Consider the following 23,298-nt stretch of genomic DNA (forward strand, 5'->3'; position numbering starts at 1 on the left):
GGCATTTGGAAATTGCTCCCCAAGGATGAACCAGACTGGTGGAGGTCTACATTGTTTTTCTGAGGTCTTGGCTGATTTCTTTTGATTTTCCCATGATGTCAAGCAAAGAGGCACTGAGTTTGAAGGTAGGCCTTGAAATACATCCACAGTTACACCTCCAATTGACTCAAATTATGTAAATTAGCCTATCAGAAGCTTCTAAAGCCATGACATAATTTTCTGGAATTTTCCAAGCTGTTTAAAAGGCACAGTCAACTTAGTGTATGTAAACTTCTGACCCACTGAAATTGTGATACAGTGAATTATAGGTGAAATAATCTGTCTGTAAACAATTGTTGGAAAAATTAGATGTCCTAACTGACTTGCCAGTACTATAGTTTGTTAAACAACCTGTTATGGACAGGCGTTCCGCTAGCTGAACCCCTGCCACTTTAAAAGGGGAACACTGTAGACCCATATCTCGTGCCCTGAAGTACAGTATAAAGCCCTTGTAACAATCAAACACAGACACACACGCAAATACGCTCCAGCACCAAATCAGCCTAGCAGCCCTCTCCCCAGTGCCCCTAATCTCTGTGTGTCGGCCCTGCACCCCCCCATGGACAGAAAAGGGGGATCAAAGGCGTCCCAAATCCCTCTGTGATTACCCCGTGGGTCAAGTGTCAGCCCAGGAGATGAGGCGAACAGCCTGCCCTCCCAGGTCCGGTCAGTAAAACAAAACATATGATACGCGTTCTCCACGCCAAACACACCACACACAGACAGACAGCCCAGAGCAGAGAAACATACTGCACAGACAGCTGTCCTCTCACCCTGTGTCTAATGCACAAAGACAGTGGTTGATGAACTGATTAGATGCACTAAGATATCCATCAGTCGCTGGGGGGAGGGTCGAGACGATGGGGGACCCACGGTGTACCAGGCCAGCGGTGTGACCCCACGTCTTGGGAGATGGGTCAGTGGAGAGTCACTCCACTTGGATTACTTCACTAGAAACGGATCAAACGGACCAGTATAACTTGCCGTTGTCTCGAGAACGTCTGCCCACAATAGGAGTATGACATTAAAGGGAGACGGCTGCATTGAAATAGGGTTCCTGGGGAAAAAGAGTGAGTCACACACACACACACACATACCAGTGTTCACTTACAGCACATCGTGTGTGCCCATACACACACAAACAGTGGTGATATTCCAGGCCTGTTTACACAGACAGGGTAGGATCTGAGAGCAGGAATCCAGGCGGCTTTGAGTAGATTTAGTTCTGCCAGAGGATCCTCCTCTTGCCCCTCCCCTCAGGACCCCAGAGTGGAGGTTCAATTTTAGGGTTGAGCTCCAGTCCAATCCCCCAGGACGGTCTAGTGTAGTTTGGCTCAAGCCTCATTTGCAGTCTGCAGACATCTTGTTACTGCTAGGGAGGCTGGCTGGTTGGCAGGCTGCTGAGGATGCAAACATTCCCACAGACCTCATCGACTATTCACAGAAATGGCAGACTCTCTATCTATAACAGTGTCTCTCAAACCCGGTCCTCAAATACCCCCAACAGTACTCATTATTGTTGTAGGCTCAGGCAAACACACCTCATTCAACCAGTTAAGTGCTGGATGAATCAGGTGTGCTTGTCCGAGGTTACAACAATAATGTGTAGTGTTGGGGGTACTTGAGGACCAGGGTGGGGAAACACTGATCTACAGTTGCAGATATTTAAACTCAATGATTTAAATACAAGGCTAAAGTCAGGGCTTTAAGGGATGGATTGACATTTACATAATGGGTACCTGGATGAAAATTGGGGAGGATCATACTCTTTCAATTTCAGTCCCTCCTCCAGGGGAGGGTTTAGTGTTTTTTAAATTTAGTCCAGGGGAGGGTTTAGTGTTTTTAAAATCTAGTCCAGGGGAGGGTTTAGTGTTTTTAAAATCTAGTCCAGGGGAGGGTTTAGTGTTTTTAAAATCTAGTCCAGGGGAGGGTTTAGTGTTTTTTAAATCTAGTCCAGGGGAGGGTTTAGTGTTTTTTTAAATCTAGTCCAGGGGAGGGTTTAGTGTTTTTTAAATCTAGTCCAGGGGAGGGTTTAGTGTTTTTTAAATCTAGTCCAGGGGAGGGTTTAGTGTTTTTTTAAATCTAGTCCAGTGGAGGGTTTAGTGTTTTTTAAATCTAGTTCATGTAATTTGTAATTGATTAAATTTCAATATTTCTCAGTGTTTTAGAATGAGTTGCTTATTAGGCTATACACTCAGAGGCCAGTTCATAGGTACACTACCCCGTTTACAAAAATGGTTTGCTCCAACAGACAGTGTGTCACGTGGCCGTTTGAACGATAGAATGGGCAAAACAAGTGACCTAAGCGACTTTGAGCACGGTATGATCGTTGGTTATCAGTATTTCAGAAACGGCTGGCCGGCCTCCTGGACTTTACACGTACAACAGTGTCTAGGGTTTCCTGAGTACGGTGCCACAAACAAAAAACATCCAGTCAGCGGAAGTCCTGTGGAAGAAAACAGCTCGTTGATGAGAGGTCGAACGAGAACGGCAAGAATTGTGCAAGTTAACTGGCGGGTCACAAACCGGTAAATAACAGTGCTGTACAATAGTGGTGTGCAGAACGGCATCTTGGAACGCACAGTGTCGTTCCTTGTCACGGATTGGCGATTGCAGTAGACGACCACACCGGGTTCCACTTCTATCAGCTAAAAACAAGAAGAAGTGGCTCCAGTGGGCACGTAATCACCAACACTGGACAATTGAGAAGTAGAAAAACATCACCTGGTCTGACGAACACCAGACCCTGTTCCTTCATGCAGATGGTAGAATCAGGATTTGGCGTAAGCAGCATGAGTCCATGGCCCATCCTGCCAGGTGTCATCGGTACAGTCTGGTGGCTTAATGGTGTGGGGAATTTTTTCCTGGCATACGTTAGGTCCTTTGATACCAATTGAGCAACGTTTACATGCCCTGAAGAATTCAGGCTGTTCTGGAGGCAAAGGGGGGTCCAAACCGGTACTAGATGGGTGTACCTAATAAACTGGCCGCTGAGTGTATATCGATATTTGCCCCTCATCCCTGATTCTCCGCTGAGCGCAATATCAATTGCGCCTATAGGCTATTTAGTGTGGTCTCAATCAAATGATCCATATCCTATAGGCTTTAGGCTATGAAGTGCATGGTCATGGCAAAGTTGTATTTCTAAGACAGCTGATGGGATGGTGTAAATAAAACTGGGCTGCATTACACACTGCAGTGGATATTCCAATGCTGATCCCCAGCCTGCTCTGCTCTTTCTGATCAAAACGTTGTGTGTGCTGTCTAACCAATGGATATTCCAACACTGATCCCCAGCCTGCTCTGCTCTTTCTGATCAAAACGTTGTGTGTGCTGCCTAACCAATGGATATTTCAACGCTGATCCCCAGCCTGCTCTGCTCTTTCTGATCAAAACGTTGTGTGTGCTGTCTAACCAATGGATATTCCAACACTGATCCCCAGCCTGCTCTGCTCTTTCTGATCAAAACGTTGTGTGTGCTGTCTAACCAATGGATATTCCAACGCTGATCCCCAACCTGCTCTGCTCTTTCTGATCAAAACGTTGTGTGTGCTGTCTAACCAATGGATATTCCAACACTGATCCCCAGCCTGCTCTGCTCTTTCTGATCAAAACGTTGTGTGTGCTGTCTAACCAATGGATATTCCAACGCTGATCCCCAGCCTGCTCTGCTCTTGCTGATCCAAAACGTTGTGTGTGCTGCCTAACCAATGGCTGTGCTGTGTAGGCTTACAGTGGCAGTTCAGGAGGAGAGTCAAAGGCCTCTTCTGGAAATCATTTTTGATTAGGCCTAATCTTGCACGTGGACTAGAGTATAGCCTCTGTTCAGTTTGAGAAGGAGAGCACATAGATGAGGACCGGAGGTCAACTTTGATAGCTTGCTACTACTATAATAGATTTTATTAAAAAAAAACAGTACAGTGCATTCGGAAAAAGCATACAGACCACATTTTGTTCAGTTACAGCCTTATTCTAATGGATTAAATCCCCCCCCCCCCCATCAATTTACACACAATACCCCATAATGATAAAGCAAAAACCGGGTTTTTAGAAATGTCAAGATGTAGAAACATCTCAAGGATGATCAATGTAAACAGGATGCACCTGAGCTCAATTTCGAGTCTCATACCAAAGGGTCTGAATACTTATGTAAATAAGTTATTTCTGTTTTTTTATTAATAAATTAGCAAACATTTAGAAAAACCTGTTTTCACTTTGTCATTATAGGGTATTGTGTGTAGATTGATGAGTAAACAAAAATATTTCATTACTTTTAGAATAACGTAACAAAATATGGAAAAAGGGAAGGGGTCTGAATACTTTCCGAATGCACTGTATGCAACTTGTCCATGGTGTAGGCCTATTTATCAGAGTAATTGACTTCACAATAATCCAGATTCGAGTAACACATTGTGGTGCTGAAACTTGATGCAGCAGCCGCGGAACAATTAATCGGAAATGGACTGCTCATAGTGATGAAATTAGGCAAATTCCAGTAGCCATAATACATTTCAACGGTATTCATTTTAATTAGACTTTGCTAATGTAACCGATGTGAAATGGCTAGTTAGTTAGCGGTGGTGCGCGCTAATAGCATTTCAATCAGTGACGTCACTCGCTCTGAGACTTGAAGTAGGGTTTCCCCTTGCGTTGCAAGTGGCGCGATGGGTAACGATGCTTCGTGGGTGTCAGTTGTTGATGTGTGCAAGGGTCCCTGGTTCGAGCCCAGGTTGGGACGAAGAGAGGGATGGAACCTACACTGTTACACTAACAACAAGACGGCTTTGTGTTGGAGCCTATTATGAGGTAGGCCTACCTGTTTGACAGACTATATTAGGCTATAGGCTGCTATATGCATAGACTTGTCGGTCAGTTCCTCCACCCACCATGCACTCTTTAAAGCTCTGTGCAAGAAACACTTGGATGAACTTCCAAAAATGAATGTTTGGCTATTTTCTGGCAGTTGTGCTGTTATTATGTACCAGATGTCAAGACTTCAAACCGTTATAAATGGCCTATTTGCGAGATTGACTTGTCATTTCAATAGCCATAGGCTACTGACCGTAACGATCGTCGTAAGGAGGAGACCAAGGTGCAGTGTGGTAAGTGCTCATGTTTACTTTTATTTAACTCAGAACACTGAACAAAATAACGAAAACGAACGTTACATTCTGCAGGCTTACACAGAGCTGTACAAAAACAAGATCCCACAACAGAAGGTGGGAAAAAGGGCTGCCTAAGTATGATTCCCAATCAGAGACAACGATAGACAGCTGCCTCTGATTAGGAACCATACTCGGCCAAACACAAAGAAATAAAAAAAAACGAGATTGCCCACCCCACATCACACCCTGACCTAACCAAACTAGAGGAAATAAAACGTCTCTCTAAGGTCAGGGCGTGACACTGACTAAAATCTGGGTTTATAATTGCAATTCAATTTTGCCATGGTTTGTTGAGCTAGATGCAGGTAGCCTATAGCCTCTGATAGGCCAACATCTAACTTCCGTGAAAAGTCCACAATGAAACTGACATTAAATGTGGAGAACGATACATGTGCGATAGAGCTGTGACCATGATCACAATTGATAACTTCCAATTTAATTAACTAAACATGGCCATTAATCATTGCATAATAACACAAGGCTACAACAACAAACTGAAGTTATAAGCTATTTATCCATTTGCCAGCTCCAGGTAGGCTACACAAGTGGCACAAATCGATTTGCAATGACTTCAGTGATATCGTCATTTCAACATATTTATTGTATCACATGGTAGGCTACAGAAATGTCATGGCGGTCGCGGTGCAAATTAGAAGCAGCCCAAAAACCCGCCACCCGCGACCAATACATTGTCACCCGCAACATCATTTTCAAAGTAGACAAATTTGGTCGTAGAGTAGCCAGCAATTAAAGCATACATTTTTCTGCGTTGGTAGGCCTACTCTGTCTGGGGTGGAAAGGTAGGCCTAACTTTTGAAAGTACCATGCTCAGATTCCTAATGATGTCACAGATTGAATTATTTGCAAACAGCAACAGTTTCATTGCAAACAAGACACACTGATTATGGCGTTGGAGAAATATAACAGGCCTATGTGTTCATCTCTCTCTCTCTGTCCATTCTGTAATTTGTGTGTTATTAAAAAGTCTAAATGGCATAGAATTGCATGACATTTTCTACGAATATGATAATAGATTCATGCAATGATTTTACTCTAACGGAGATCTTTCCACCCCTACTCTTGTCCATGGTGGTCTGCGAACCCACAACCTTCTGGCCTGCAGCCTGCAGCCTGTGCGCTATCAAAATTCCTGCGTTGCCATGTAATGCTTAGAGGACGAAGAACAGTTTTCTAAAACTACATATCTAAGGCTCTGTCCAAGAAGTGAGGGTAAACAGTAGACATGTTCTCTGCTATCCACTTTGTTTTAATTATTGTTTTGGGTATAGGGGAGGGTCAGTTTTTCTTCAAGCGTTCAGGGAGGGTTTAGGTCAAATATATTTTGCTGAAGGGAGGGCCATCCATTTTCATTTCAATGAGGTCTAATTTTCTCCATGTAACCCTTATTAGAAATAACGCTAACTCCCTAAGGTTGTAAAAAAGCTGCTTCAGTCCATCTTTGGGTTTGGACCTGAAGAGAACCATGGTCATCCGACCCAGCGGTCATCCAATAGTCCAGCAGCCCCCACCCAAAACATGATGGAACCATGCCTAAAGGTTCCAACCTCACTAGTGTAGCCTAGAATAACACCACCGCCCAATGCCCACACACCCAGCCTACAGAGTGTTAGGCAGCACAGCGCTCCCCCTCTCCACCACCCACACCCCAGCCTACAGAGTGTTAGGCAGCACAGCGCTCCCCCTCTCCACCACCCACACCCCAGCCTACAGAGTGTTAGGCAGCACAGTGCTCCCCCTCTCCACCACCCACACCCAGCCTACAGAGTGTTAGGCAGCACAGTGCTCCCCCTCTTCACCACCCACACCCAGCCTACAGAGTGTTAGGCAGCACAGTGCTCCCCCTCTCCACCACCCACACCCAGCCTACAGAGTGTTAGGCAGCACAGTGCTCCCCCTCTTCACCACCCACACCCAGCCTACAGAGTGTTAGGCAGCACAGTGCTCCCCCTCTTCACCACCCACACCCAGCCTACAGAGTGTTAGGCAGCACAGTGCTCCCCCTCTCCACCACCCACACTCCAGCCCTGTCAGCAGTGACTGACAACGCACAGCCTATGATTGATGACCATATTGATGTAGTGCGCTGCACTTTTCTGATGCTGAGAGAGAGGGAGGGAGAAAGGGAGAGAGAGAGAGCGAAAGGGAGAGAGAGAGAGAGAGAGAGAGAGAGAGAGAGAGAGAGAGAGAGAGAGAGAGAGAGAGAGAGAGAGAGAGAGAGAGAGAGAGAGAAAGGGAGAGAAAGAGAGAGAGAGAAGAAAGAGAGAAGAAAGAGAGAGAAAGAGGAGAAAGAGCGAGAGAAAGGCAGAGGGAGAGCGAGAGAAAGGCAGAGGGAGAGGAGGAGAGAGAGTGGGAGAGGCAGAAGCAGAGGGAGAGGCAGAAGCAGAGGGAGAGGGGGAGAGAGAGGGAGAGGCAGAGGGAGGGGGGGAGTTCACTGGTGTATTTAGTTAACATGATTGTTATTATTTTTCGGTTTTTAAAAGTCTGAGCAGCCCAGCTGCTGCTCAGGGGTGTGGGGAGTGTGTGCGCGCGTGCACATATATGTGCGGTAGTGTGTGTGTGTGTTCGAGTGTATGCGTGTGTGCATGCATATGTGAGGAGTGTTTTTTTCCATGCCCTCAGTTGTCCAGGTATGTGTAATGAAATCTCTGGGCTTGTTTTGAAAACCCTGGGAGTTCCACTCATTTTCACATTTTAGGCTTTTCTGGGGACCTCAGGCCCGGCCCACTCTCCTCTCCTCCTCACTTTCAGACCTGGTACCAGGGAGCTGTCCAGCCCAGCTCATTTACTGCTTCATTTGGGAGTGTGTTTAAAAAGTAAAACAAACACAAGCCTCAAAGACAAAAGAACACCCACCATCCTGTGCACTGTCACACTGAGACCCCAGTTACTTCAACACCCCCTGAGGGGGAAGAAACATCACAGAGAGTACAGACATATCTAAAAGGCAATACTGTGTGCTTGTGTGTGTGTGTGTACTGTATGTGTGTGTGTGTTTTAAGCCACTCAGGGTTGGCATAAAAACAGGTTGCCCATGGAGCGCTGGTAACTTCATCCTAGCCATCAACCAGTGGCTGAAATGGCTTTGCCAGTGTGCCCCTGAACCCAGTACAGGGGTCACGACGCTCAGATCTCCTCCAGACAGGAGCGGGTTATCAAAGACATGCTCTCTCGCACAGGTGACTTTTTGAAATGGTCAGGAAGTCAAAGACACTAAATGTGCGGTGTTCTACGAAAGACTGATAAGCCGCAAACATTTACACTAATGAATAAACCAATCAATCAGGGAGTACTCTCGTCACGAAACACCGTCACGAAACATCCAGCTATCTTGGACATAAATGTAATGTTGCTGGCGAGTGAGGGGGAAGTTGAGGAGCTTGTCCATGAGTATTCAACCAGGCTTGATATGATTGGAATTCCCCCTCTGCCTGTGGTCATGAAGCTAGACGCTGTGAGAGAGGTGGCGCTAGCAAAGATTCAACATCTGTTTGCCAATGTGCATATCCCACAGAAGGTTAGGAGGGGAATTAATAACAAAAAATGTCAAGTAGTGAGAAAGTGGCTATGCTTAAAAACACACCAGACGTGACCTTATCTTCCTGAGCTGAACAGAGGGGGGTTTAGGTGTCCCGAATGTTGAGTGGCTATACAGCGCTACCAGACCGACTCACCTGCTGAACATGCTCAACAGTGACGGTGTGACAGTTAGAGCTAGCCAGAGCCTCCCTCGTTCTGGACTTACTGAGGGAGGAAGTAGAGATCTTCACGGGTCCACCTGTACCCGAATACCTAAGACCCAATTCGGGTCCAGAGCAGGTGTAGTTCCAGAATTCTAAATCATGTCACGGGTCTGGGTCGGATCTGATATGATTATCACAGGTCTCGGGTCTGTGTCATCTTAACTGACTTTAGAATGACGGAATTAAACGTTAAGAGGGGAAGGATATGTTACAACCATCAATAGCCAACAGGTAGGCTGCTACTTCATATTCTGAATGGAGTTGTTGTTATCTGTAACTGCAGGATGAGAAAGCGCATGCATGCAGCCACAATTAGCCCAGATTTTGGAAGTGGGCTACTAATTCAAATGATACATGGAGCAGGCCTTTTCTGACAAGCTCCTTAAATACCTTTTTTTTGCATACCGCTTGGACACTCTGGGATACAGATAAAATTTATATTGATATTTGGCAGTCTGGGCCACGTACATAGGCTTTCTGTATTGGAGTGCGTAACTGGCTGCAGGGAAGTCAGGCGCAGGAGAGCATAAATGCGTAGCAAACGGAGCCCTTTATTGAGGCGAACAAAACATGGCACTCAGAAAACTAACCACACACGGGTTGCAATAACCCGGCGCAAACCAGCCTGGAGTACACATACATTTACACATAACAATTCCACACACAGACATGGGGGGACACAGAGGGTTATATGCAAGACGAGTAATGAGGGAATGCAAACCAGGTGTGCGGGAAAACAAGACAAAACAAACCAAATGGAAAATGAAAGGTGGATCAGCGATGGCTAGAAGACCGGTGACGTTGACCACCGGACGCTGCCGAACAAGGCGATCCACCTTCCTCGGCGGAAGTCGTGACACTTATGGTACGTGGCCTTCAGATTGCAGGCCTGCCTAAGAGTAGAGCAAAACAACTGGCTAGGTCAGTGGTCACCAACCTTTTCTGAGTCAAGATCACTTTCGGAGTCAAAATGAAAGCTGAGATCTGCCACAAAACATGACCTAAAAACGTAAGCCTTCGCAACATAAATCAATGAAAAACAGTGCTGTAGCAATGAGGTTTTTTCAGTAGGCTATAGGCCCAATACATTATCACTGCATATTGGTTATGCTTGAATTGCCGTGCCAATGTTGCTCTTCCCAGACAATTTTGAAATATATACAGTTGAAGTCGGAAGTTTACATACACTTAGGTTGGAGTCATTAAAACTTGTTTTTCAACCACTCCACAAATTTCATGTTAACAAACTATAGTTTTGGCAAGTTGGTTAGGACATCTACTTTGTCCATGACACAAGTAATTTTTCCAGCAATTGTTTACAGACAGATTATTTCATTATTAATTCACTGTATCACAATTCCAGTGGGTCAGAAGGTTACTAACACTAAGTTGACTGTGCCTTTAAACAGCTTGGAAAATTCCAGAAAATGTCATGGCTTTAGAAGCTTCTGATAGGTTAATTGACATAATTTGAGTTAATAGGTGTACCTTTGGATGTATTTCAAGGCCTACCTTCAAACTCAGTGCCTCTTTGCTTGACATCATGGGAAAATCAAAAGAAATCAGCCAAGACCTCAGAAAAAAATTGTGGACCTCCACAAGTCTGGTTCATCCTTGGAAGCAATTTCCAAACGCCTGAAGGGACCACGTTCATCTGTACAAACAATAGTACGCAAGTATAAACACCATGGGACGATGCAGCCGTCACACCACTCAGGAAGGAGACGCGTTCTGTCTCCTAGAGATTAACGTACTTTGGTGCGAAAAGTGCAAATCAATCCCAGAACAACAGCAAAGGACTTTGTGAAGAAGGAAGGAAATAGGCACAAGGAAGGAAATAGGCACAAAAGTATCTATATCCACAGTAAAACAAGTCCTATATCCACATAACCCGAAAGGCCTCTCAGCAAGGAAGAAGCCACTGCTCAAAAACGGCCATAAAAAAGCCAGACTACGGTTTGCAACTGCACATGGGGACAAAGATCATACTTTTTGAAGAAATGTCCTCTGGTTTGATGAAACAAAAATAGAACTGTTTGGCCATAATGACCATCATTATGTTTGGAGGAAAAAGGGGGAGGCTTGCAAGCCGAAGAACACCATCCCAACCGTGAAGCACGGCGGGGTGGCAGCATCATGTTGTGGGGCTGCTTTGCTGCAGGAGGACTGGTGCACTTCACAAAATAGATGGCATCACGAGGAAAGAAAGTTATGTGGATATATTGAAGCAACATCTCAAGACATCAGTCAGGAAGGTAAAGCTTGGTCGCAAATGGGTCTTCCAAATTGACAATGACCCCAAGCATACTTCCAAAGTTGTGGCAAAATGGCTTAAGGACAACAAAGTCAAGGTATTGGAGTGGCCATCACAAAGCCCTGACCTCAATCCTATAGAAAATGTGGGGACAGAACTGAAAAAGCGTGTGTGAGCAAGGAGTCCTACATACCTGACTCAGTTACACCAGCTCTGTCAGGAGGAATGAGCCAAAATTCACCCAATTTTTTGTGGGAAGCTTGTGGAAGGCTACCCAAAACGTTTGACCCAAGTTAAACAATTTAAAGGCAATGCTACCAAATACTAATTGGTGTGTATGTAAACTTCTGACCCACTGGGAATGTGATGAAAGAAATAAAAGCTGAAATAAATCATTCTCTCTACTATTATTCTGTCATTTTACATTCTTAAAATAAAGTGGTGATCCTAACTGACCTAAGACAGGGAATTTTTTACTAGGATTAAATGTCAGGAATTATGAAAAACTGAGTTTAAATGTAATTGGCCAAGGTGTATGTAAACATCCGACTTCAACTGTATATGTTATTATTTATTGGTTTATGATCCCACTGGTAATAGATCATTTCAAATCAAATGTTATTTGTCATATGTGCCGAATACAACAGGTGTAGGCCTTACAGTGAAATGCTTACTTACAAGCCCTTAACCAACAATGCAGTTTTAAGAAAAATAAGAGTTTTATAAAATATTTAATAAATAAACTAAAGTAAAAACTAAATAAATGAAATAACAATAACAAGGCTATATACAGGGGGTACCGGTAGAGTCAATGTGAGTGGGTACAGGTTAGTCGAGGTAATTGAGGTAATACAGAATGTACATGTAGGTAGTGGTAAAGTGACTGCATCGATAATAAACAGAGAGCAGCAGCAGCGTAAAAAAGGGTGTGTCAATGTCAATAGTCTGTGTTGCCATTTGATTAGCTGTGCAGCAGTCTTATGGCTTGGGGGTAGAAGCTGTTAAGAAACCTCTGGGACCTAGACTTGGCGCTCCAATACCGTTTGCCGTGAGGTACCAGAGAGAACAGTCTGACTAGGGTGGCTGGAGTTTTTGGCAATTTTTAGGGCCTTCCTCTGACACCGCCTGGTATAGAGGTCCTGGATGGCAGGAAGCTTGGCCGTTCACACTACCCTCTGTAGCGCCTTGCGGTTGGAGGCCGAGCAGTTGCCATACCAGCCAGTGATGCAACCAGTCAGAATGCTCTCGATGGTGCAGCTGTATAACTTTGAGGATCTGAGGACCCATGCCAAATATTTTCAGTCTGTTGAGGAGGAATAGGCATTGTCGTGCCCTCTTCACAGCTGTCTTGGTGTGTTTGGACCATGATAGTTTGTTGGTGATTGGGACACCAAGGAACTTGAAGCTCTCAACCTGCTCCACTACAGCCCCGTTGATGAGAACGGGGACATGCTCAATCCTCCTTTTCCTGTAGTCCACAATCATCTCCTTTGTCTTGATCACGTTGAGGGAGAGGTTGTTGTTCTGGCACCACACTGCCAGGTCTTCGACCTCCTCCCTGTAGGCGGTCTAGTTGTTGTCAGTGATCAGGCCTACCACGTTGTGTCATCGGCAAACTTAAATGATGGTGTTGGAGTCGTGCTTGGCCACGCAGTCATGGGTGAACAGGGAGTACAGGAGGGGATAAAGCACGCACCCCTGTAGGGCCCCAGGGTTGAGGATGAACGTGGCGGATGTGTTATTGCCTAACCTTACCACCTGGGGGTGGCCTGTCAGGAAGTCCAGGATCCAGTGGCAGATGGAGGTGTTTAGTCCCAGGGTCCTTAGCTTATTGATGAGCTTTGAAGGCACTATGATGTTGAACGCTGAGCTGTAGTCAATTAATAGTATTCTCACATAGGTGTTCCTTATGTCCAGGTGGGAAAGGGCAGTGTGGAGTCCAATAGAGATTGCGTCATCTGTAAATCTGTTGGGGCGGTATGCAAATTGGAGTGGGTCTAGGGTTTCTGGGATGATGGTGTTGATGTGAGCCATGACCAGCCTTTCAAAGCACTTCATGGTTACAGATGTGAGTGCTACGGGTCAGTAGTCATTTAGGCAGGCTACATTGGTTTTTTGGATACAGGGACTATGGTGGTCTGCTTGAAACATGTTTGTATTACAGACTGGGTCAGGGAGAGGTTGAAAATGTCAGTCAAGACACTTTCCAGTTGGTCAGCGCATGCTCGGAGTACACGTCCTGGTAATCTGTCTGGCCCGCGGCCTTGTGAATGTTGACCTGTTTAAAGGTCTTACTCACATTGGCTATGGAGAGTGTGGTCACACAGTTGTCCCGAACAGCTAATGCTCTCATGAATGCTTCAGTGTTGCTTGTTTCACAGTGCGCATAGAAGTAATTTAACTTGTCTGGTAGGCTCGTGTCACTGGGCAGCTCGCGGCTGGGCTTCCCTTTGTAGTAGGTAATAGTTTGCAAGCGCTGCCACATCCGATGAGTGTCAGAGACGGTGTAGTAGGATTCAATCTTAGGCCTGTATTGACACTGTCCGTTTGATGGTTCGTCGTGGTGCGTAACGGGATTTCTTATAAGCGTCCGGGTTAGAGTCCCGCTCCTTGAAAGTGGCAGCTCTACCCTTTAGATGTTGATGTTGCCTGTAATCTATGGCTTCTGGTAGGGGTATGTACGTACAGTCACTGTGGGGACGACGTCATCGATGCACTTATTGATGAAGCTGGTGGCTGATGTGGTGTACACCTCAATGCCATATTTCAGTCTGTGCTAGCAAAACAGTCCTGTAGCTTAGCATCTGCGTCATCTGACCACTTCCGTATTGAGCGAGTCACTGGTACTTCCTGCTTTAGTTTTTGCTTGTAAGCAGGAATTAGGAGGATAGAATTATGGACAGATTTGTAAAATGGAGGGCGAGGGAGAGCTTTGCATGCGTCTCTGTGTGTGGAGTAAAGGTGGTCTAGAGTTTTTTTTTCCTCCTCTGGTTGCACATGCAACATGCTGGTAGAAGTTAGTTAAAACGGATTTAAGTTTCCCTGCATTAAAGTTCTGGCCACTAGGAGCGCCGCCTCTGGATGCGCATGTTTGTGTTTACTTATGGCCTTATACAGCTCGTTGAGTGCGTCTTAGTGCCAGCATTGGTTTGTGGTGGTAAATAGACAGCTACGAAAAATATCAGAACAGCGGGGCTGTATTCTTTGAGTCTCTCTCTAGTCATGGTCTTCAAAGTTTAGAATTCTCACAACCAACTTTGCTGTGCGTTCAAGGTTTCTTTTTACAGTCTATAGCTCGAGGAAACTGTGCAATTTGATTGGCCAGCGGTAGGCCTATAGTTGCCCTTGATTTGCTCTCTGGGCTTGCTGGGTAGGCAGAGTTCTACCTTCAGACACATGAAATCGTTAAAACTGTGAACACACTGCCTTCCCGGTGTGCTAGGGCTGCTGAATCTATTGCACCTATCGTCAACAGCACGAAACAAATTAAAAAAGTATGAATGCAAGGTTTATCGTTGTTTTTCTTTACAGAAATATTTGGTGATTGACTAGGAATGCCTTGGAGATCAACCAGTCGATCATGACCACTGGTCTAGGTACTGCTCTGTATAAGGCATTATGGGCAGCCTAGCTGTGTGGAGGAGGTGGTTTTGTGTCCTTATGTGTCCATGCATCAACAACATTTAAATTGTTTGAATCCTTTATGATGTAATGTGATTTGTGGATTCAAATTAAGTATTTAAAGTGTGTGTGTGTGTGTGTGTGTGTGTGTGTGTGTGTGTGTGTGTGTGTGCGCGCGAATGTTCTTTCAAGTGTACAGCTCAAATGAGAATGAGGAAACCAACAAAGCCACAAAATATTGGCCCTGTGAAACAAAAGCAGCTTATCCTCCAATTTCCTGCCAGCGAGACTCCCTAGGCCCAGCACTGAGGCGCTCATTAATTGAAGTTGATCTTTAAGGAAAGTACAAGGGTACTACTGTACTCTACTGCAGCAGCACAGCTCTGCAGCCGGAGCCACAGAACACAGGTGGAGGGAGAGGGGAGAGAAGAGAAGAGGGGAGAGGAGTGGAGTAGAGCAGCTGTTCACACACTCCCCCTTCCTCACAGCCCAGCCTCCTTGGTTTATAGAAACGCAGCAAAAAGTTACATTCCCAGATTAGTGTTTTACGTTCTCTGAACAGATACGGTATTGGTGCTGGACTGTTCTGTTCAGCTGTTGTGAAGAGACTAGGCTGGCTGCTGAGATGGTAATGTGGTAATGATAACACTGTGCAGTAATGTGCTAATGATAACACTGTGTGGTAATGCTGTAATGATAACACGGTGTGGTAATGGTGTAATGATAACACGGTGTGGTAATGCTGTAATGATAACACTGGGTGGTAATGCTGTAATGATAACACTGGTCAGTAATGCGCTAATGATAACACGGTGTGGTAATGCTGTAATGATAACACGGTGTGGTAATGGTGTAATGATAACACGGTGTGGTAATGCTGTAATGATAACACTGGTCAGTAATGCGCTAATGATAACACGGTGTGGTAATGCTGTAATGATAACACGGTGTGGTAATGGTGTAATGATAACACGATGTGGTAATGCTGTAATGATAACACTGTGTGGTAATGCTGTAACGATAACACGGTGTGGTAATGGTGTAATGATAACACGGTGTGGTAATGCTGTAATGATAACACTGGGTGGTAATGCTGTAATGATAACACTGGTCAGTAATGTGCTAATGATAACACTGTGTGGTAATGCTGTAATGATAACACGGTGTGGTAATGGTGTAATGATAACACGATGTGGTAATGCTGTAATGATAACACTGTGTGGTAATGCTGTAACGATAACACGGTGTGGTAATGGTGTAATGATAACACGGTGTGGTAATGCTGTAATGATAACACTGGGTGGTAATGCTGTAATGATAACACTGGTCAGTAATGTGCTAATGATAACACTGTGTGGTAATGCTGTAATGATAACACGGTGTGGTAATGGTGTAATGATAACACGATGTGGTAATGCTGTAATGATAACACTGTGTGGTAATGGTGTAAAGATAACACTGTGTGGTAATGATAATACTTGAACAGGTGACCATAACAGAGACATGACTATTACAACTTACTTATAATGAACAAAAATATAAAACGCAAAATGCAACAATTACCGATTTTACTAAGTTACAGTTGAGGAAATAAATCAGTCAATTGCAATAAAGAAATTAGGCCCTAATCGATGGATTTCACATTACTGGGCAGGGGCACAGCCATGGGTGAGCCTGGGAGGGCATAGGCCCACCCACTTGGAAGCCAGGACCACCCACTGGGAAGGCCCAGGCAATCAGAATGAGTTTTCCCACACAAAAAGGCTTTACTACAGACAGAAATACTTCTCAGTTTCATCAGCTGTCTGGGTGGCTGGTCTCAAGACGATTCCGCACCAAATGTGGAGGTCCTGGGCTGGCGTGATTACATATGATCTATGGTTGTGAGGCCAGATGGACGTACTGCCAAATTCACTAAAATGACGTTGGAGGAGGCTTATGGTAGAGAAATGAACATTAAATTATCTGGCAACCGCTCTGGTGGACATTCCTGCAGTCAGCATGCCAATTTCACACTCTCTCAAAACTTAAAACATCTGTGGCATTGTGTTGTGTGACAAACCAGCACATTTTAGAGTGGCCTTTTAATGTTCCCAGCACAAGATGCACCTGTATAATGATCATGCTATTTAATCAGCTTCTTGATATGCCACACCTGTCAGGTGGATGGATTATATTGGCAAAGCAGAAATGCTCACTAAAAGGGATGTAAACAAATGTGTGCACAAAAGTTGAGAAATAATATTTTCTTTCAGCTCATGAAACATTGGAAAAACACTTTACCTGCTGCGTTGATATTTTTGTTCAGTGTAGTTAGAGCAATCTGTAGACATACATGGTATTATATGTAGCCACGTCTGAGTAATAAACAGCTGTATCTACGCCTGGCACACCTGTAATAACAGTCCAGTCTGTTGCAGAATAACTGCTACTCTCCATATGTAACCTGATACCTTCTATACTCTACCTAGGCACTCAAGACTCATCAGAGAAGCCAGACTCATTCCAGCAGTCAGAGAGAGAGAGAGAGAGAGAGAGAGAGAGAGAGAGAGAGAGAGAGAGAGAGAGAGAGAGAGAGAGAGAGAGAGAGAGAGAGAGAGAGAGAGAGAGAGAGAGAGAGAGAGAGAGAGAGAGAGAGAGAGAGAGAGAGAGAGAAGGCACACTGTTACAGCTGGACAGAGGATTAGTAGAAACATGGTAGAATATGAGAAGGGGTGAATGAGACACGAAAGAAAGAGAGAAACGGAGAAGCATTGCTCTTTCGTTGATCCGTTCAGGCTGATCTCTGTTCCAGGAATATGACTAGGGATTATTCTGTTATTTTTATAAATGTCTGTGAAGCCACACAGAGAGAGAGGGAGAGAGAGAGGGAGAGAGAGAGGGAGAGAGAGCGAGAACTAGAGAGAAAAAGAGAGATAATTATAGAGAGAGGCGAGAATGTGTCAAGTGTCAGTGTGCAGCGGTTAGGACGGAGTCAGGCGCAAGACACAGAACTGAGTAAAATACGTACTTTACTCGAAAAGAAACAACAATGATTTCCACGCAGGGAAAAACACACACCAGCTCACAGAAGTCTTGAACACTAAACCTAGAACAAACACGCACAAAACCATGTGGGAACCAGAGGGTTAAATAGGGAATAAATTATAACGTAATGGGAACCAGGTGTGTACAATCAAGACAGAACAACATAGAAAAAGAAACGTAGATCGGTGGCAGCTAGAAAGCCGGTGACGTCGACCGCCGCCCGAACAAGGAGAGGCACCAACCTCGGCGGAAGTCGTGACAGAATGAGAGAGACCGAAAATAGACATGTAGGAGAGAGCCTCCACGGTCAATGAGGCTCAAAAAGACAAGGAGCTCCAGAGAAATAGCCATGTCACCACGAGCCGGTCTGTTGGGGCAAGCTTCCCCACCACCACTGTCACTCCCAGGAAGATCAGTCTCTCTGGGGACGGCAGCTAGCCGGCCACATGACCCTATTCAATCGTCAACAAAAACTAGTGTGACTTTTAAAAGCTTTTTAATGACTATCTGTCCTCAGAGGAAAATTATAGGCAGAGAGTCCGGCTCACAGACAGGACCAACAGCTGCACAGAGACAAACTACAGTACAGGTGAATTAGTCAGATGCTGAAACATTCGATACCCCAGAAAATTCTATTAGGAGAGTGTCCTGGGTTTGACAGTGAGTGAGGATGATATGGGGACGTTGACGGAACGAGGCCGACGTCATCTATTTTGGCTGGCTCTCTAATCCAGCGATGTGAGCTAAAAACCTGCCAGGCATTCTACCACAGTGCTGCCCGTGCAACCTGTGTGTGTTTGTTTGTTGGTGTGCGTTTGTGTTCCCATGTGTCCCTCCCCTATTTATACTCAAATTGGCTGATCGAAAGGGAAGCTGCCTGGCTGCACATTTTCCATCCCCGTTCCAAATAGAGTGCGGTGCTAGCTGTGAGCCATTGTTGACAGTCCAGAGTGAAGTGGAATGTGGCACTGCACGCCACCAGAACACCTGACTGCACACACACACTCCACTTGTCACACACTCACATCTCAACAAAACACACCACAGATGATCTAATCTATATATGCATCCATACAGTCAATCTCTATCAGGTGTCTGTTACACATTGTTTTTAGGGGATTTTACCATTTCTAAATAACATCCATTAGCTTCATCGGTCTGTGTCTGTTTCATTCTTTATTGTTTTTCACCAGGATGTTATTTAAGCTGTAATTAAGAGATTACTCAGAGCAGCCGCGGATAAGAGAGAGGGTGGACCCCGGATAGCATCTATGCAAAGGCGGCCCTGTGCCCTCTCCTCTCTGGGTGGCCTACAGCACAGTAGAGGGGGTAGAGGCCTAGGGCTCGGCATGCAAAGCTTTGATGTCATCACATTTCCATGCAGACAACCGTGGCCAGTCCAGGTACGGCTCAGATCGCCCTCTGCCCTGTATGTATGTAAAAAGCACACGCGAAATCCATTTGAATCTGTCATCGAAAACCGAGGGGTTTGGCAGGCGAACAACGTGAGCAGGAGAGAAATAGATTTCATCTGTTTCCCCATCTCTCCTTGCAGTCAGAATGGCACTTGCTGTCAAAAGCAGTTAGCGGACGAACGTGGGGATTCGTTGTAACTACACTCCAAGACGTAGCCAGGGAATTTAGAACAAAGTCGCTCAGTCGGTATTGGTTCTTCAAAGGACATTCAACATAATCTGTGATGGATGTGTTTTCAGAGTGGCGAAATCAATTGGAACTAAAAACCCTCACAGTACACATTTGAAGAAATGTGGGGCATTTAAATCTCTTGGTGTGTTTATGTATGTGGTTATGGGGTTGGGAGGGTTTGGGGTGTTCTAAAGGAGAGTCAGGTCTTAAAACAGGATGCAAAGCTTAAGGAACGTTACGAAAGCCGCATGCCAGTGTAGTTACAATTCAATAACGGTACAGTATTAGTTTCAAGTTTCAATGTTTGTCACATGCACAGGATACAGCAGGTGTAAACAGTACAGTGAAATGCTTAATTGTGAGCTCTTTCCCAACGATGCAGTATTCAAGAAAATAATATAACGTGGGAAAAACAAACGAAACACGCAGAAAAAAGAGACACGAGTAGAGCCGAGTCAGTAGAGCCGAGTCAGTAGAGCCGAGTCAGTAGAGCCGAGTCAGTAGAGCCGAGTCAATAGAGCCGAGTCAGTAGAGCCGAGTCAGTAGAGCCGAGTCAGTAGAGCCGAGTCAATAGAGCCGAGTCGGTAGAGCCGAGTCGGTAGAGCCGAGTCGGTAGAGCCGAGTCGGTAGAGCCGAGTCAGTAGAGCCGAGTCAGTAGAGCCGAGTCAATAGAGCCGAGTCAGTAGAGCCGAGTCAGTAGAGCCGAGTCAGTAGAGCCGAGTCAGTAGAGCCGAGTCAATAGAGCCGAGTCAATAGAGCCGAGTCAGTAGAGCCGAGTCAGTAGAGCCGAGTCAGTAGAGCCGAGTCAGTAGAGCTGAGTCAGTAGAGCCGAGTCAGTAGAGCCGAGTCAGTAGAGCCGAGTCAATAGAGCCGAGTCAGTAGAGCCGAGTCAGTAGAGCCGAGTCAGTAGAGGTGAGTCAGTAGAGCTAAGTCAGTAGAGCTAAGTCAGTAGAGCTAAGTCAGTAGAGCTAAGTCAGTAGAGCTAAGTCAGTAGAGCTAAGTCAGTAGACCATTTAAACCAACAGAAATGAGCAGGGCCACCTGTTAGATCTCCAATTGCACTTTAAAACAGGTGTAATCAGAAGTTAAAAAGGTTAAATAAAACAATTACACAAATAATTCTCAGCGGTTATACCATGCACCGCTTTAATAACCCACTGAGTTACAGCATATCAACACACACCAACATCCTGGTTGCTACATGTCTGACTGAGCTTGGTGTGTGTGTGTGTGTACGCCTGTGTGTGCGTGCATGTACAATACAGTAATGTTTTCCATATAGAGGATGCACACTCAATTCAATCAATCTCAATGTGACTCCTCTCAGTTTCTTTCTCCCTCCGACACAGCTGTCTCTTATTTGCCAGGATCCAGCCGTAGAGAGAGAGAGATCCAGTGGGAACTTTAACACATAGATTCTTGACATACTTTAACGGGTTTGAGTTACTCTCCGTCCAAACCAGCGCTCCACTACTACAATCCTCTCCTATTTCCGGACACGAGGTCAGTGTTAGAGTCTACATTCCACAGCCTCTCACCAACACAAGCAGGTATTGTCCTCTGTGGAGGGGACTCGTCACTGGCTTCAGATCAGATCCCACTGTTGGAGCGGTGTCAGTGTTGTCACCACACTGTGTTGTTTATGACGGGTCCTGTAGCGCCAAGTCTCACTGCTTAGTGGTTAAGTAACGCTGACTGAAGTCCACAGCAGCAACTCTCTGTCACAGTGTGGAAATCAAGGAGAGAAAAGGTACTGTATAAGAGGTCACGTCAGAGACACTTTATATTGAACGATCGCACTCAATGACGTGCGGCCTTCACACTTTCTGTTCTGTTCACACTCACAGTCCTCAGATCAGCTACGGGGGACAATTCTGGAACAGGCCCTCGTGGCCCTTATGTCTCACCTGCCCACAGGTCAGCTGTGACGTGAGGTTGAGTCAGTTCCACGCCTGTAGAGTGTAGCTCAGCTGCTACCGTCAACCTGTCAGCTCCACGCATCACCTTTTAATCAGTCACCATGGTGACCAGGTTGGGGTAAGCAGGCACAGTGTGCCATCCCACATTCCTCTCTCACTCAGTCGGAGGGATCCATGTCACAGTCTCACACACACACACACACACACACACACACACACACACACACACACACACACACACACTAGACCCCGTGGTGATACCACAATCAGCCTCTCACACAAACACCCATGCCCTGGGACTGGCAGGTGGAGCAGGACTATCCATAGAGCATCCATTGGCCTCTGTTACCGTGTCTACTCCAGACTGATTCTGCCACGTACACAGAGATGACTATTAGCTGCAGTGTGGGTTCTCGTCCATCCTAATCCATGTGCTCAGCGGTTAGTCAATTAGTCACTTCTCTGGAACGGCACGGCCACCTAGCCGCCACCGAGCTCGCTACACACACACAATCAGAGACTAGTGTAGGGCAATCAAACACTCAGCGTACAGTAATAAACAATTTAGAAAATTCAAGGATGGAAAACAGACTCACCATCCAACAACGAGGGGTTGAACAACGGTCTGTCATTATGGCCTTCCAAAGTCACAGCTGCTCTCTTCTCCTAGAAGAAAAAGGGAAAGTTGGTAAAGAAAGTTTACATGATCGCACAGTATATTGTCCATGTATACAAAAATGGTGATTGTCAGACGTGATTCAGACTTCATTTCAGCCAGGCTCAAGGCATTAATTACCCCACCTGGGATTTAAACCAATGCACCTTGACCACAGTAAACAACTACACCCCCTCTCACTGTCTCTCCCCTCTTCCTTATTCTCCTCTATATCCTCCTCTTTCTCCCCCTAACAACAGGATGTCTGTTTTCTCACACAGGGTTAAAGACCTTCCAGGCAAAGAGGACACTGAAGTCATTCCTGCTCTTTCCCTTCTCCCTTCATCAGAGAGAGAGAGACACAGAGAGAGACACAGAGAGAGACAGAGAGAGACAGAAAGATAGAGACAGAGAGAGATCCTCACAGTGATGTTGGGGACTGGGTGGATTATCACTAATTATCAAAGACCAACTGGAACTTAAAGGAAAGGTAGTAAAAAGTGGAACAAGACGAGGCCTCCTCCACTTCTTCCTCCCACCCCCTCTTTTTTCCTTCTTCTTCATCCTCCTCACCTCACTGGAGACCATGTGTTTTCCCCTCATGAATATAACAGTCTTATTGATATCACACTGGTCTAGACTGAACTCTTACCAAAGAGCTAATCTTCATATATATCCAGATATGAAAGATGTCTCCCTTCCAGGAATCTCAGAGGGACTATGAATAGATACATCAGAGTTGAAAAAAAAGTGATTGTTCTATTGTTCTAAAGCTGAGAGTCCTCTCATAGGAGATGGTGAGTCCTTTACGTCCTTGTCCCAAGGATGAAACCCAGAACTCTGTTAATATGAAGAGAGCAGAATCTATCCCCTTCATCTATCCTCTGCCCGACGTCCTGTCTCCTAGTCCTCCTGAGGGAGGAGAATGTCTGGTGCAGACACAAGCAGAGACCTGCATCCCTGGGTCTGTGAACTGATGTGAGCATTGTTTTCCAGGGGAAAAGGAATATGTTGTTTTTCCTTCAAGGTGTCTGGGTGTGCATGGGGACTACAGAGTGTCAGTGAGTGGGAGGAACGCCAACTGCAGTATTGGCAGAAAGAAAGCAAAGGGATTGGGTAATGGGTGGAAAAGCCATACCTTTGTAAAACCTTGGTACCAGAGCTCTGAAGTGTGTGTGTGCAAAAGCGCATGCTCGTGGGTGCACACATG

General features: G+C 45.5%; 1 protein-coding gene across 2 annotated transcripts in view; it reads right to left on the reverse strand.

The window, feature by feature from the left end:
• The window catches only part of bmpr1bb (bone morphogenetic protein receptor, type IBb), a 111,448-nt gene that overhangs the window by 76,116 nt on the left and 12,034 nt on the right, over positions 1–23,298 (reverse strand). For both annotated transcript variants that reach the window (XM_029708992.1, XM_029708991.1), the window contains exon 2: positions 22,030–22,099. The gene's annotated coding sequence lies outside the window, so the exon portion shown is untranslated. The remainder of the gene's footprint in view (positions 1–22,029; positions 22,100–23,298) is intronic.

This window comes from Salmo trutta, chromosome 23 (assembly GCF_901001165.1).
Source record: "Salmo trutta chromosome 23, fSalTru1.1, whole genome shotgun sequence".
NCBI classification, from domain to species: domain Eukaryota; kingdom Metazoa; phylum Chordata; class Actinopteri; order Salmoniformes; family Salmonidae; genus Salmo; species Salmo trutta.